This window comes from Phyllobates terribilis, unplaced genomic scaffold (genome assembly GCF_046119375.1).
Source record: "Phyllobates terribilis strain yellow unplaced genomic scaffold, ASM4611937v1 Scaffold_160__1_contigs__length_4322635, whole genome shotgun sequence".
NCBI classification, from domain to species: domain Eukaryota; kingdom Metazoa; phylum Chordata; class Amphibia; order Anura; family Dendrobatidae; genus Phyllobates; species Phyllobates terribilis.
Genome location: NW_027362920.1, coordinates 148,970 through 164,933, shown reverse-complemented (window position 1 = coordinate 164,933; position 15,964 = coordinate 148,970).

Genomic DNA, 15,964 nt, shown 5'->3' with positions numbered 1-15,964 from the left:
GCTTACACTCGCACTATCAATGGAACAAGGGTAATAAAAAGTAGATTAGAACCGGGGAAGTGGAAAACCACAGTTCTTTCTCTGGCCTACACCCGACTCTTTTAAACAATCTGAACAATCAGGGAGAAACTATTACTGTTTTTCTTTACGGAAAAAATACCAAAAGCTGAATAATAGAGATTTCTTACCGTGGAACAGCAAAACCACAGTTATAATTTACTGGTGTATACCAGACTTTTTTAAATACATATATTTGCGGCTGAACAGTGAGCGATACACTCAAACTGTTTTTTTTAGATACAAATGGCCCAAAAGTGGATAATACAGAGGTTTGAACCGTGGAACTGCAAAACCACACTTGTATTTCTCGGGCCTACACCAAACTATTTTCAACAGATATATTTGTGTCTGAACAATCAGGAGACACTATTATTTATTTTTTCCGGCAAAAATTGCGAAAAGCAGGATAATACAGAGATTTGACCTGTGGAACTGCAAAACCACACTTGTATTTCTCGGGCCTACACCAGACTATTTTCAACAGATATATTTGTGTCTGAACAATCAGGAGACACTATTATTTATTTTTTACGGCAAAAAATGCCAAAAGCAGGATAATAGAGATTTTTTACCGTGGAACAGCAAAACCACACTTCTGTCTCTCTGGCCTACACCAGAATATTTTCAACAGATATATTTGTGTCTGAAAAATCAGGGAGACACTATTATTTTTTTTTTTACGGCAAAAAATGCCAAAAGCAGGATAATAGAGATTTTTTACCGTGGAACAGCAAAACCACACTTCTGTCTCTCTGGCCTACACCAGACTATTTTCAACAGATATATTTGTGTCTGAAAAATCAGGGACAAAGAGAATGACGGCACTTCCACTACAAAAACTAGGTGTGAACAGGTGCTTACTAAGAGCAGCTACCTCCATATATAATGAACAAATAAAGTAGCACACTGTAACACTGAGTATATAGATGTGAAATATGAAATATGAATAGCATAACTGCTATGAAAAATAGAAATAAATGAAAAATTTTTTGAAAATTTTTTTTATAGCGCATGAAATATGAAGTATGGAAAATGAATAGCATTACTGCTGTAAATAAATGAGAAATCTTAGCGCATAAATTGGCCAATTCATGTGTACCTGACAGCCGCGGTAAGGCGTTTCTCGATGTCAGGACCTACCAATGTGAATACCTCTCTAAGAGACCTCCGTCTGCTTATGTGTGGGAAAGACAGATCCTGATGCATTTAAAACCACCTGCGGCATGGGGGTGGGGGTGGAGTGCTCAGTCAACGCTGAATCTAGTAACAAAGAGAATGACGGCACTTCCACTACAAAAACTAGGTGTGAACAGGTGCTTACTAAGAGCAGCTACCTCCATATATAATGAACAAATAAAGTAGCACACTGTAACACTGAGTATATAGATGTGAAATATGAAATATGAATAGCATAACTGCTATGAAAAATAGAAATAAATGAAAAATTTTTTGAAAATTTTTTTTATAGCGCATGAAATATGAAGTATGGAAAATGAATAGCATTACTGCTGTAAATAAATGAGAAATCTTAGCGCATAAATTGGCCAATTCATGTGTACCTGACAGCCGCGGTAAGGCGTTTCTCGATGTCAGGACCTACCAATGTGAATACCTCTCTAAGAGACCTCCGTCTGCTTATGTGTGGGAAAGACAGATCCTGATGCATTTAAAACCACCTGCGGCATGGGGGTGGGGGTGGAGTGCTCAGTCAACGCTAAATCTAGTAACAAAGAGAATGACGGCACTTCCACTACAAAAACTAGGTGTGAACAGGTGCTTACTAAGAGCAGCTACCTCCATATATAATGAACAAATAAAGTAGCACACTGTAACACTGAGTATATAGATGTGAAATATGAAATATGAATAGCATAACTGCTATGAAAAATAGAAATAAATGAAAAATTTTTTGAAAATTTTTTTTATAGCGCATGAAATATGAAGTATGGAAAATGAATAGCATTACTGCTGTAAATAAATGAGAAATCTTAGCGCATAAATTGGCCAATTCATGTGTATCTGACAGCCGCGGTAAGGCGTTTCTCGATGTCAGGACCTACCAGGATCTGTCTTTCCCGCACATAAGCAGACGGAGGTGTCTTAGAGAGGTATTCACATTGGTAGGTCCTGACATCGAGAAACGCCTTACCGCGGCTGTCAGGTACACATGAATTGGCCAATTTATGCGCTAAGATTTCTCATTTATTTACAGCAGTAATGCTATTCATTTTCCATACTTCATATTTCATGCGCTATAAAAAAAATTTTAAAAAATTTTTTCATTTATTTCTATTTTTCATAGCAGTTATGCTATTCATATTTCATATTTCACATCTATATACTCAGTGTTACAGTGTGCTACTTTATTTGTTCATGAAAAATCAGGGAGACACTATTATTTTTTTTTTTACGGCAAAAAATGCCAAAAGCAGGATAATAGAGATTTTTTACCGTGGAACAGCAAAACCACACTGCTGTCTCTCTGGCCTACACCAGACTATTTTCAACAGATATATTTGTGTCTGAAAAATCAGGGAGACACTATTATTTTTTTTTTTTACGGCAAAAAATGCCAAAAGCAGGATAATAGAGATTTTTTACCGTGGAACAGCAAAACCACACTTCTGTCTCTCTGGCCTACACCAGACTATTTTCAACAGATATATTTGTGTCTGAAAAATCAGGGAGACACTATTATTTTTTTTTTACGGCAAAAAATGCCAAAAGCATTTAGATGAAAAAAAGGGACTTTTCCTGGCCCCCGAGACCTGGAGCTAAGTCCAGCAATTTCAGCAACAGGAGCACACAGGACTGTAATGCAGCGTTTGCTGGTATAACCACTGCGTCTCCTATACAGCCTGCCTGCCTGATATCTGGGATGGATATTAGTCCTTAGAAGGACTGTTTGTTTGATCTGGCAGCCTTTACAGACCCTACACTAACTATTTCGCAGTTTATATCTCTCCCTAAATCAACAGCGCTGTCCCTACACTGTCTGTTCTGGAGCGACTGTGTCCAAGATGGCGGCGCCCCGTTTTAAATACTCGAGGTGACGCTGTGCGGCCAGCCAATCACTGTAATGCCCACAAACAACATGGCTGCGGCATTAAAGTGACTGGCTGGCAATCCCTGCATGTTCATTGGCTCTGTAAAGAGCGCCAAACATGCAGGGCGGAGACCCGAGCTCCCGCCCGAGTAACCCGGAAATGCTCGGTGCTCGCCGAACATCTCGAGTAGCGTGATGCTCGGGCGAGTACCGAGCAGTGTCGAGCATGCTCGCTCAATACTACACATTGCACCACAAACTGTCCAGGAGTTGGCGGATGCTTTAGTCCAGGTCTGGGAGGAGATCCCACAGGAGACCATCCACAACCTCATCAGTAGCATGCCCAGGCGTTGTAGGGAGGTCATACAGGCACGTGGAGGCCACACACAATACTGAGCCTCATTTTGACTTGTTTTAAGGACATTACATAAAAGTACGATCAGCCTGTTGTGTGTTTTTCCACTTTAATTTTGGGGGTGACTCCAAATCCAGGCCTCCATTGGTTAATAAATTTGATTTCCATTGATGATTTTTGTGTGATTTTGTTGTCAGCACATTCAACTTTGTACAGAACAAAGTATTCAATGAGAATATTTCATTCATTCAGATCTAGGATGTGTTATTTGAGTGTTCCCTTTATTTTTTTGAGCAGTGTATATACACAGTGTGTCTATCTGTGTCTGTGTGTGACAGCTGAGTGTGTGTACACTTTATGGAACATAATACTATGTTGTGATTGGGGTCTGTGGGGCATCATACAGTGTGTGGGCATTGTTAGGGCTGTATACTATGTGTGAGAGGCTGTTGGGTATCATGCAGTGTTGTGGGCACTATTGGGGCCATATACTATGTGTGGAGGGCTGAGGGGGCATCATAAAGTGTTGTGGGCAAAGTTGGAGCTGTATACTATATGTGGGGGGTTTCAGGGGCATCGTACAGAGTTGTTTGCACTGTTGGGGCTGTGGCGCCCCTGAGGGTTCGGTCGCCACAGAGGTATTGCATCTCATCCAGATGTGTGGTACTTCACTCTCAGGTAAGGAAGGAGTATGGCTCAGGATCCTAACACCAGCATTCGCTACACCACATTTCCGGGGGACAAGGCAAGATTGCTCCTACGGGAGAGCACAGTCCCTGATCCCTGGCTGGAGTGGGGGGAACCACCTAGAGAGGGGGAACCATGTAGTGGATGGGGTGAAGGACGCAGATCCTGGGAACACTTGAGTGGGAGCAGTATAAAATAGGGACACCATCTTAGAGAGTTCAGTCAGAGGAGGAGAAGTGAAGGAGCAGAGGCTCTGTATGAGCTCTGCTCCAGAGGTGGGCCTAGCCTGTGAGGCCCAGGACTGAAGGAGAGAAGAGAGGAGTGGGAGCAGGAAGGCTCCAGGAACTGAAGGGACCCTAGGGGTACGGGCCATGCAGAAGGCCACCCGTACGCCCGCTGCTACCAGGAGGTAGAGGGGTCAGGCCAGATAAGGGGAACCGGTCCCTCAACTAGCAGAGAAACAGCAAGGCTCAACTAGAAACCGGAAGCTGCAGCACTTTATGTACCGTAAGCCAAAAGTCCACACCAGTCTCACTAAGAAGGTAGCCACATAGGACCCAGGGGACGGAACACACGTCGCCCGCCAAGGCCCGAGGGTACCGGATAGAAGTGTCACTGAGTGTGAGGTGCAGGGAGAAGGCCAGAGAAAAGACACACAGAGGAGGATCCTGCTAAATACTCCGGAGTTACCTGGGGGTCGGTTGAACCCCTCACTGAGTGAGCACAGAACGACGAGGGCCGTTACATGGGTCCCTGTAACCAGAACTGCAATAACTGTGAGTAAAGACCTTGGGACTGCATCACACGGACTCTGTTTTCATTACTGACTCCTTGCCCTACAATCACCATCATCCACTCACACTGCCCTGAAGCTACACTCTTCCTGTGGGGAGTTATACCACATGTGCTGCCAAACCATCAGCTTCAGAGGACTGTTCCGCAGCGGCGGCCTCATTGCCCGCACTCCACAGGTGGCGTAGTCGGACATTATAAAACCCCTACACACAAATACTACCCTTAGATTGACCGCCCTGGGTCACGGACCGGGTCACCGCCACAGTGACTACAACCCCCAGCGTCTACCGGCCCGGCTCCGGGTACCCCACGGCCCAGGGGGCACGTCAACTTTGGCGTAGTCGGCAGGATATGAGCCCACCCGTTATCACTGGGTATCGCGCGCCTAAAGACTGTTTTCTACTAAATGTGGCGCCCGCCCCAGAAGAATGGGCGCCATTATGTGCGTGCTAAAAGACGACAAGAAACCACCTCCCATCGTGGGCCAGGTCCCAGAATGGTGCCAGAAGCGGAGCCCGCCCCAAACAGCAGTGGTCATGTATGCAAGTGTGTCCATCAAGTTGGGGGGGCTGACCCTGAAAGTAACCGACAGCAGATTGCCATGGGACCACAACAAACTGCCCTGGGACTGCCCCCAAAAGGGGAGAGGAGAGAAGAAAACTGGGAGACAGGGCGTGGTCTGGATCAGTCTAGACAGACCGCACCCTGTAGGGAAGATGGAGGACGGCAGCACAAGAGCCCCAGTCAGCGGCCTGCTGCAGGCCGCAGCACCCTACACCTTGGAGGAGCTAGTGGCTAAGCTGCCCCAGGAGGACTCGGAGTTCCTCCGCTCTGGGATGGAAGACCAGGGCCGGAGGATGGAGAGGGCCTAGCGAGACGCCATCACCGGGTGGAGACGGGAGATGGAACAGCGGATGGCGAACCGGCAGCCGACGACGCTACCAAGCACCGGCGGTGCCCCAGCCTTAGCGGAGCCCGACCAGCGCCAGGAGGCGACACGTGACGCAGGAGCGGCTGCGGGAGCAGGTAGGAGGAGTTTCCCTGTCCCGGGCGCTGCCAGCGTCGACCTGCTCCTGGGCCCCCTGGTGGAGCCGCTGACCCCGGGCGCTACCAACACCAGCCCGCTCCTGACCCCGCAGCAAGGCTCCCAGCCAAGCCCTCCAGCCCCGGGCGCCACCAGCGGCGGCCCGCTCCTAGGCCCCCAGCCAAGCCCTCCAGCCCCGGGCGCCGCCAGCGTCGACCTGCTCCTGGGCCCGCTGGTGGAGCTGCTGACCCCAGGCGCCACCAGCAGCGGCCCGCACCTGACCCCGCCGCAAGGTCCACAAGTCCCGGGCGCACCTGCCCTGCACGCCCCGCAAGCCCAGACACCGCCACCTCCGGGCACCGGCACAGCCAGCCAGCTTCTGGGTCCCCTGCAGGAACCAACTACCCCACCAGCCAAGTGGGTATACAGACGTCGCCGGTGGGACTGGTCCACGGAGGTGGAGGACCAGCGGCCCTCGCTCCTACCCGCTCCGCAGCCTGCCGCCATCTCCCGGTTGCCGGAAGACGAGGCCCAGTTTGAGTGGGATCACTCTGGGGAGGACCTGATGGGGTTGTCCCAGGAGACCAGGGCAGCCGCAGCCCGTCGCAAAGAGTTCTGCCACCAGCAGCTGGTCCAATTTCAAAAAGGAAAAAGAGCGCAGCTCACGGCGCGTGCGGTGGGAGAAATTAGAGGCCCAGAATATGCAGGAAAAGACCCGGGCCTGCCAGGCCAACAAAGCCACCCACGGTCCCAAGGAAGAAGGGACCGTAGTTAAATTCAATTTGGATGCCGGGTGGGGATTCATCCGGGACCCATACACAGACATTGATCTGTTCGTCAACAGGAGGGACGTGGAGTCCCACCTAATAGCAGGTCACCCTGATAGGGACCTCTACCCCGGAGACATCGTGACCTATACCCATCACAAAGGAGTCAGAGGCTGGTATGCCTTAAATGTCCACAAGGTGGTAGAAGAGCACGGCTTCTACCAGTATGAAGCTGAAGACCCGGCTGGGTCAGCTTGTGATGAACTAGAGCCTCCCTGGAGGGAGCAATACTACTAAGGACTGCCAGTAGTAATCAGTACCCGTACAGCAGCATAGACGCTGCAGGTTCACCGTTTGTGTTTTTACTAGGTTGTTTAGTTACCCGTAAAGGGTCCAGAGACTAACTGGCTGAGGACTGGGAGCAGCCGCTTCTTGTAAATAGTTGCACCTCTTGAGGTGCCCCTTATTGGTTTTATAAGAACTACAACGAGTGACCTCAGAACAAAAACCCGTTGTAGGTGACCGAAGACGAGGTCCAGCATCTGGATCGTCTAAGCCCTGCAGCCACCCCAGGGCCTCCGTTGAGGGTTTGGAACGGGTCCGTCATATTCATGTTTGCAAGTTTGTACTTTATCGAAAAATGGACACCTGGTTGCAGTCATTACTGTGACCGGTTGACCAAAAGTTTTACTTGAAAATGTGTTGATATGAAGAATGTTTATATTAAAAATGTCTTATATGTGTGAAGAAATATTTTATAAGTGTGAAGAGAAATGTCCTTTAAAAAGTATCCATAATGTTATATAATGTGATGCATCCAAAAATTTGCATGTCCTAATTTACCCTGTCTTTTGCTCTGTTCCAGCCCGTGGATGTGCTGTGTTTTACCAGGGGGGTGTGTGGCGCCCCTGAGGGTTCGGTCGCCACAGAGGTATTGCATCTCACCCAGAGGTGTGGTATCTCACTCCCATGTAAGGAAAGAGTACAGCTCAGGACCCTAACACCAGCATTCACTACACCACATTTCCGGGGGACAGGGCGAGATTGCTCCTACAGGAGAGCACAGTCCCTGGTCCCTGGCTGGAGTGGGGGGAACCACCTAGAGAGGGGGAACTATGTAGTGGATGGGGTGGAGGACATAGATACTGGGAGCACATGTGTAGGAGGTATAAAAGTAAGGAACCATCTTGGTTCAGACAGAAGAGCAGGTGGAGTTCCAGTCAGACAGACTGAGGAGAAGTCAGGGAGCAGAGGCTCTGTATGAGCTCTGCTCCAAAGGCGGGCCAAGTCAGGAGGCCTGAGCCTGAGAGAGAGGAGAGGGAGCAGGACGGCTCCAGGAATGAGGAGTGAAGGGACCCTAGGGGTACGGGCCGTGCAGCAAGCCACCCGTACCAGGAGGTAGAGGGGTCAGGCTAGAACAGGGAACCGGGTCCTTCAACTAGTAGAGAAACAGCAAATGCTTAACTAGGAACCGGAGGCTGCAGCATTTCAAGTACTGCAGACCACAAGTCCACACCAGTACACTAAGAAGGTATCAGCACAGGACCCAGGGGACAGAACACACGTCGCCCGCCAAGGCCCGAGGGTACCGGATAGAAGTGGCGCTGGGTGTGAGGTGCAGGAAGAGGCCAGAGGAAGGTACACAGAACGGGGTCCTGATAAGTGCTCTGGAAATACCTGAGGGTGGACTGAACCCCTCACTGAGTACGCACAGCACGACGGGGGAAGATTGCTTGGTACCTGTAATCTGAACTACAACAACAGTGAGTAAAGACCCTGGGACTGCACTATCCTGTCTCTGTGTTCCTTGCGGCGCCAGCACTCATAGCACTAGAACGCCCTGCACAATCACCACCATCATCCAAGCACGCTGCCCTGAAGCTACACTCCTCCTGTGGGGAGTCACATCACCTTGCTGCACATACCACCAGCTTCAGCGGACTGCTCCGCAGTGGCGGTTACCAATGACCGCAATCCACAGGTGGCTTAGTCGGACATTAACATTTGTACATATAGACTACCCCTTTGGTTTGACCGCCCTGGGTCACGGACCGGGTCACCACCACGGTGACTACAACCCCCAGCATCTACAAGGCCCGGCTCCGGGTATCCCCATGGCTCAGGGGGCGCGTCATCATGGCCAGGTATTTTTGACAAGGAAGGAAAAGTTTTTAAAGATGGTCAAGCAATACCTGGCCGACCAAACCAGCTTATTTGTTAATTCCTCTGCGACCTTCAGCTATTGGGTCTCAAAGCTGGACACCTGGCATGAGCTGTCCCTCTATGCCTTGGAGGTGTTGTGCTGCACTGCCGCTAGGGTCTTGTCTCAGCAGATTTTTAGTGCCAAAGGGGGGTCATAACGGACAGGCGCTTTCTCCTGCAACAGAAAGGCTGACTGATAACAATGAACAAAGCATGGATTATACCAGGCTTTTACACACCACCTGATGACAGCAGCATATAAAGTGTTTTTAATGTTCTATATTTGAATGAGGCCTGCCAGTTGTTGCCTTCTAGGGTCTATGGATGACCTTACTTATAATTTGTTCCTGCCTTTGTACTTGTGCAAAGCCTTTATGAATGTAGGAGTACCACAACTACACTTTGTTCACAATATTTGAATGAGGCACTACAGTTGGTGCCTTCAAGAGAGTATGGATAACCCTGCTTGTAATTTTTGGCAGGATTTGCACTTAGTGCATAGCCTTTATGAGTCTAGGAGTACCACTACATGACAATTTGAACAGAATGTGTATGAGACCCTCCTTTATGTCTAATACAGGGTGTATCCGAGTCGATAATTTTTGGCAGTTCGTGCTTCCTTCATAAATTACACTGAAGTTTACTATTTTTTCATAAAAAAAACAATTTTGGTTTACTTAAATTATAATTTTTTTAAAATGCTTTTTAAATTTTGCCTTATATACAAGTTATTATACAGGAAACATATTTCTTAACATTTTTTTTCATCTAAAATGCAATTTATCGTTGATTTGGAATGTTTTATTGTCAGTCCTTAAAGTGGAGTAAAAGTGTGAAACCATTGTTCTCAGCTGTGATCTGGGAGTCGGAGATGCTTCCAGGGGTCTTCCCCATGCTGTTCTCCTTCCATTCAGCACCTTTCTCATCCATTTGCACATTTTCTCTGCCCCCCAGACCTCCTTGTAGGGTCTGCCGGAAAAATGCTCAGATTTCTCATTGACTCCCATTATACTCGTTACTCGAAACGAGCACCCGAGCATTAGGAATTGTTTGGTCCGAGTAAGGAGCATTTTAGTTACTCGTGCATGCGTCCTGCAGTCACCGAGCACTGATCAGTGACACAAATCACTAATCGTCACTCGTGCTCGCTGTTTTCCAGTAATTTTTTTTCCTCTAATCCCCAACCTCCACCCTTCCTTTACACCACTTCCGTGCATGCGTCCTGCAGCCGCCGAGCCGCTGATCAGACGCGCATCACTAATTGGAACCAATGCTCACATTTGGCTAGGACTTTTTTCTTTCCTTTCTATTTTTTTTATCCTCTTTTTTCACCAGATCTGTGTATGCGTCCTACAGCCATTGAGCGCTGATCGGCATCCGATTATTTATTTTTTTTGTGTGTGATAAAACAATTAAAAAAAATGAGAGTAATTAATAGGACTAGAATAGGGACAGCAAAAATATACATGGTGTGGTAGCCTTTTTATACATGGTGTGGTAGGTCGACTTGCTCGGCCGCTTCCGGAAGTAGACTCAGGAACCAGGTTTTCTCTGCAGGCTTTATTATATGGCATAATGCTGTCACATCAGGTATTAGTGCAATACAGAGGGAAAAGGGAAAGGGAGCCCAGACACTAGGGAAAGGGGGAAGTGGAGACCTCCTAGTCTAGTCTAGCATCACTGTTTCTCAACTACCGCCCCTATATTGACTCTTCAGCAATCGCTGCACGCGTGCCTCGCCCTACTTTCCCTCATGTATGGCTACGGCTAGGGATGGAAAGAGATGAGCACTAGTCAACCGCCACTAAACACTATAGACAACAAGGGAAGACAAAACGGGGAAATTGCTTAGCTTTAGATCAGTTCAAATATACACACGGCCTCAAGCTCCAGAAAGGACTAAGTGCTGCTCCTGATAAGCCTCACAAGTGGAAATGAATATAGCCGGCGACTCCCTCTCAGACACACCAGGTATATATATGACATGCCCCCTGGGCCGCGCGCGTGTGGGGAAACCCGGAACCGGACTCATTGCGGATGCTGGGGGTTGTAGTCTTCGTGCGGCGGGGACCCGGTCCCGTGGCTCAGGGTGGTCAACTCAAATGGCAGTCTATTTGTGTGGTTTTTATGATATTAAACGTCCGACTACGCCACCCGTGGATTGCGGTCAGGATGAACCGCCGCTGCAGGGCAGACCGCTGAGGCTGGTGTTGTAAGTGCAGCAGAGTGTAGTACAACTCCCCACGGGAGGAGTGTAGTCTCAGGGCAGTGTATGCGGAGGATGGGAGTGATGGTGCAGGAGTAGCAGTGACGACACAGAGTCAGTGATGCAGTCCAGGGTCTTTACTCACAGTTCTTATTATCCAGACCACTTCTGCAGGTAACGGCTGCCTACGTCGTACTGTGCTCACCAGCCTCTGCTCCCACCTCCTGCTCCCTCTTCTTCTCTCACTGAACTGTCTTCTCTTTTAGTGCTTGCTTGGCCTCACAGGCTAGGCCCGCCTCCGGAGCAGAGCTCCACAGAGGCCCTGCTCTGTCACTTCCTCTCTCAGACTGAACACTGATCTAAGATGGTGCCCACCTTTTATACCTCCCTCTAGGTGCACCCAGGAACTACCTCCTCCCTGCTCCTGCACTACAGGGTTCCCACTTCCTCGGTGTTCCCTCCCCCCACTCCAGCCAGGGACAGGGACTGTCGTGCTCTACTTGGAGCATATCGGTCGCCCTGCCCCCTGGAAATCTGGTGTAAAGCATGCAGGTGTCAGGGTCCTGATCCACACTGCATCCATACCTGAGAGTGAGATATCGCACATCTGGCTGAGATGCAATACCTCTGTAGCAACCGAGCCCTCGGGGTGCTACATATACACCCAGGCCAGAGAGCTAATTAGCAAGAGAGAGGTAGCCACTTGGTCCTAAAGACAGCTTCTTATCTACAATCTTATCTTATCTGTAATGCCAAACGTAGAGATCTCCTGCAACCCACTGCAGGGCGACTGTTTGTCACCTTTGACACACTTGCGATAGTAGCCCCCCCTCTACGAGTGGCCTCAGGACCGGGTTTCTCAGGAAAAGAGGTGTGGAATGAGCTAACCAATCTGGGAACGTTCACCTCTGACGCTGAAACTCACATCCTCTCCTCTGGACTATGGCCTTTTCAGTGCACCAAGTATTGTAAAGAACAACATTTGAGATGAGAATCTACAATCCTCAAAATCTGGAACTCCAGATTACCATCAACCAGTACTGGGGGCGGTGGTAGACTTGAGGGTTCAAGAGGTTCCACATACCTTTTGAGTAAAGATATGTGGAACACATTGTGGACCTTTAAGGGCCTGAGGAAGTTCAAGATGAAACGCTGCTGAGTTAATGACGGTGGTTATTTTATAGGGCTTATTAGCCTAGGTCCCAGCTTCCAAGAAGGAACTTTTAATCTTATATTCGTGGTAGACAACCACACAAAATCATTCACATTCAGGTCCAGACCTGGCAAGCTTTTTCTGTCGGCCATACGTTTATACCTGTTTCACATGGTCTTTAAGTTTCAAAGAACACCCTGCCATATGGAGGAGAGCAATGATGTAAACCGTTCCTCCTCAGAAACTCATGAAGCTCTTCCCCCACTGAAGGTACCAAACTGTGGATGATAACCATATGTACCGAAGAACGGTGACCTGCCAGTGGATTCTTGACGATGATTATTGATGGCAAATTCTGCTGGCGGTAAGTAGGATGTCCAATCCTCCTGATTTTCGGAAACGAAACACCTGAGGTATGTCTCCAAGTTCTGATTGACACGCTCGGTCTGACCATTCGACTGAGGGTAGAAGGCAGATGAAAAGGACTGCTGCACCCCCGGTCGAGAACAGAATGCCTTCCAGAACTTGGAAACAAACTGGGTCCCCTGATCAGACACCACATCAGAGAGAACCCCGTGAAGCTTCACAATATAATTTATGAACACCTGAGCAAGTGTCTTGGCATTGGGAAGTGCAGGTAATGCGACAAAGTGAACCATTTTACTGAACCTATCTACTACCACCAAAACCACTGTTTCACCTGCAGAAACCGGTAGGTCAGTAATAAAATGCATGGACAAGTGTGTCCATGACCTACTAGGGATAAGTAGCGGAAGAAGAGTACCAGACGGAGGGGTATACGAAACCTTAGAACGCGCGCAAATACTACAAGCAGCTAAGTGTTCAATTGGATCCCGATGCAACCCCAGCCACCAAAAACGATGAGAGAGGAGGTCCGCAGTTGCCTTACCACCTGGATGCTCAGCAAGCACAGAGTTATGATGTTCCTTGATTACTTTGCGGCGCAGGTCAGATGGTACAAATAACTTTCCTGAAGGGCAGAAGGCAGGGGCGTCCCCCTGAGCCTCCAACACCTCACCGTCCAGTTCAGGATAAAGAGCGAAAATGACTACCCCTTTCTGTAATATCAGGGCAGGGTTCTCATGGTCACCACCACCAGGGAAGCTCCGGGACAAAGCATCAGCCTTGACATTTTTGACCCCTGGACGAAGAGTGACAACAAAATTGAACCCAGGGTTGAGACATTTAGCTGACTGGAGATATGACGGGTTCTTATGGTCAGTAATAACAGTAATAGGATGGACAGCCTCCTCCAACTAATGTCGACATTACTTGAACGCCAATTTGATCGCCAAAAGTTCCCTATTACCCATGTCCTAATTTCTCTCTGCTGAAGACAATTTTTTAGAAAAGAAGGCGCATGGATGCCATTTACCAGGGGATGAACCCTGAGACAACACAGCCCCAACCCCAACATCAGAAGCATCAACCTCCACATTAAAGGGTTGAGAAACATCGGGTTGACTGAGTATACATGCAGTGGCAAAATGGTTCTTTAAGGAAGAAAAAGCCTGGAGGGAAGAATCAGGAAGAGGGTTTGGATCATGGATGGTAATTTGATGTAATTCCCGGAAATCTAAACAGGAACGTAGACCGCCATCTTTTTTCTTCACAAAGAAGAACCCTGCCGCCACTAGCGAAGATGAGGGTCTGATATATCCCTTCTCCAGACAAAGGAAAAAAAATTACAGCTTTTTTTTTTTTCTTTTCAAAACGTGCTCGGCCGGCTATAATGTCACGCCAGGAGTTAGTGCAACACAAAGGGAAAAGGGAAAGGAGGAAGTAGAGACCTCCTAGTATGGTCTAACGTCACCCTGTCTTAACTACCGTACCTATATTGCCTCTTCAGCAATCACCGTATGCGTGCCTCGCCCTACTTTCCCTGGCGTACGGCTACGGCTAGGGATGGAAGGAGATGAGAACTAGTCAACCTCCACTAAACACTATAGACAACAAGAGAAGACAAAACAGGGGAAAATTGCTTAGCTTTAGATGATTTCAAATATACACATGGCCTCAAGCTCCAGAAAGGATGAAGTGCTGCTCCTGATAAGCCTCACAAGTAGAAATGAATATAGCCGGCGACTCCCTCTCAGACACACCAGGTATATATACACCCAGGCCAGAGAGCTAATTAGCAAGAGAGAGGTAGCTACTTGGTCCTAAAGACAGCCTCTTATCTAAGAAGCTGTCTGCAATGCCAAACGTAGATGTCTCCTGCAACCCACTGTAGGGCGACTGTCTGTCACCTCTGACACACCCGTGACAAAAGCTCTGCAACTCCAGCAAAGATAAACACAGCCTTACTAGCAAAACAACATAACAAAAGATAAACAATAGCACAGTCCATATGTGTATGTGCCATTCACCCACACAGGTTATGTCCACCCTTCAGCTCTGTCCTGAGCTATGGCTGTCCAGCCTGGAGACCTTGCCTCTCCAAACACAACACAAAGAAAAAAAAACAGGACTGAACATTTAAAGCTTGCTCAGCCACACCCTGAGGAGGAGATATGGGGAATGACTTCCCTCCCATCTCTACATCATTCCCATAAAACCACACCCTTTAAAAGAGGTAACCCACAGCATATAACATGCTGGCAGAGATTCAGTAGGTCTCAGTTCACACAGGAGAGAATCCTGAGTGACGCATACCTCCCCTCGCATATAATACCAGTGACTCTGTCACATATTCCCCCCCTCTGCCAAAAGCTGGGGGGCACCTTCAGTCACCCAGCAGGGAATTCTGGAGAGGGCAGTAGCATTAGCGTGTAACTTCCCAGGTCTATGCTCCATGTGAAAATTAAAGTCTTTGAGACCTAAGAACCACCTAGTTGCTCAGGCATTCTTACCCTTCTTTTCCCTCAACCATCTCAAAGGGGCATAGTCTGACACCAATTTAAACTTTTGGCCAAGTAGGTAATATCTTAGCGTGTGTATGGCTGATTTTATGGCTAAGCATTCTTTCTTCACAATGGCATAATTTTTCTCACAGGATGAGAGCTTCCGGCTCATATACAGGATGGGATGCTCTTCCCCATTTATCTCCTGTGACGGCACGGCTCCTAGGCCAACTTCTGAGTCATCTGTCTGGAGCACAAACTCTTTAGTAAAGTCTGGTGCAACCAGGACCGGCTGCTTACAGAGTGCCAGCTTCAGCTGTTGGAACGTCATCTCGGTTTCAACCGTCCATTTCGCCCTCGTTGATTTTGTGCCTTTCAGAAGGTCCGTCAGTGGTGCGGCAATCATAGAAAAATTTGGGATAAACCGCCGGTAATATCCCACGATTCCAAGAAACGCTCTCACCTGCTTCTTGGAGAGCGGTTGCAGCCAGTTCTGAATTGCCTCGTTCTTATTGACCTGTGGCTTAATTTCGCCTCTCCCAACTACGTAGCTTAAGTACTTGGCCTCCTTTTTTTGTTATTTTCTGTAAAGTAGTTAAAAATTATATACATTTCTCTTCATGTTTTGAATTAGAAAACAGTGTGTAATGTTCCCAATGCTGGAAATAAAAACTAGTAGAAAGATTTTGTGCTTAACTCATGTTTTTGGACACACTGCTATTGTTTTGAACATTACTGTATTAAAACGAAATCTGTGTTCTAAAAGCCAAGTAGCGCTCCTTCCTATCCAACCCCTGCTGTGTGC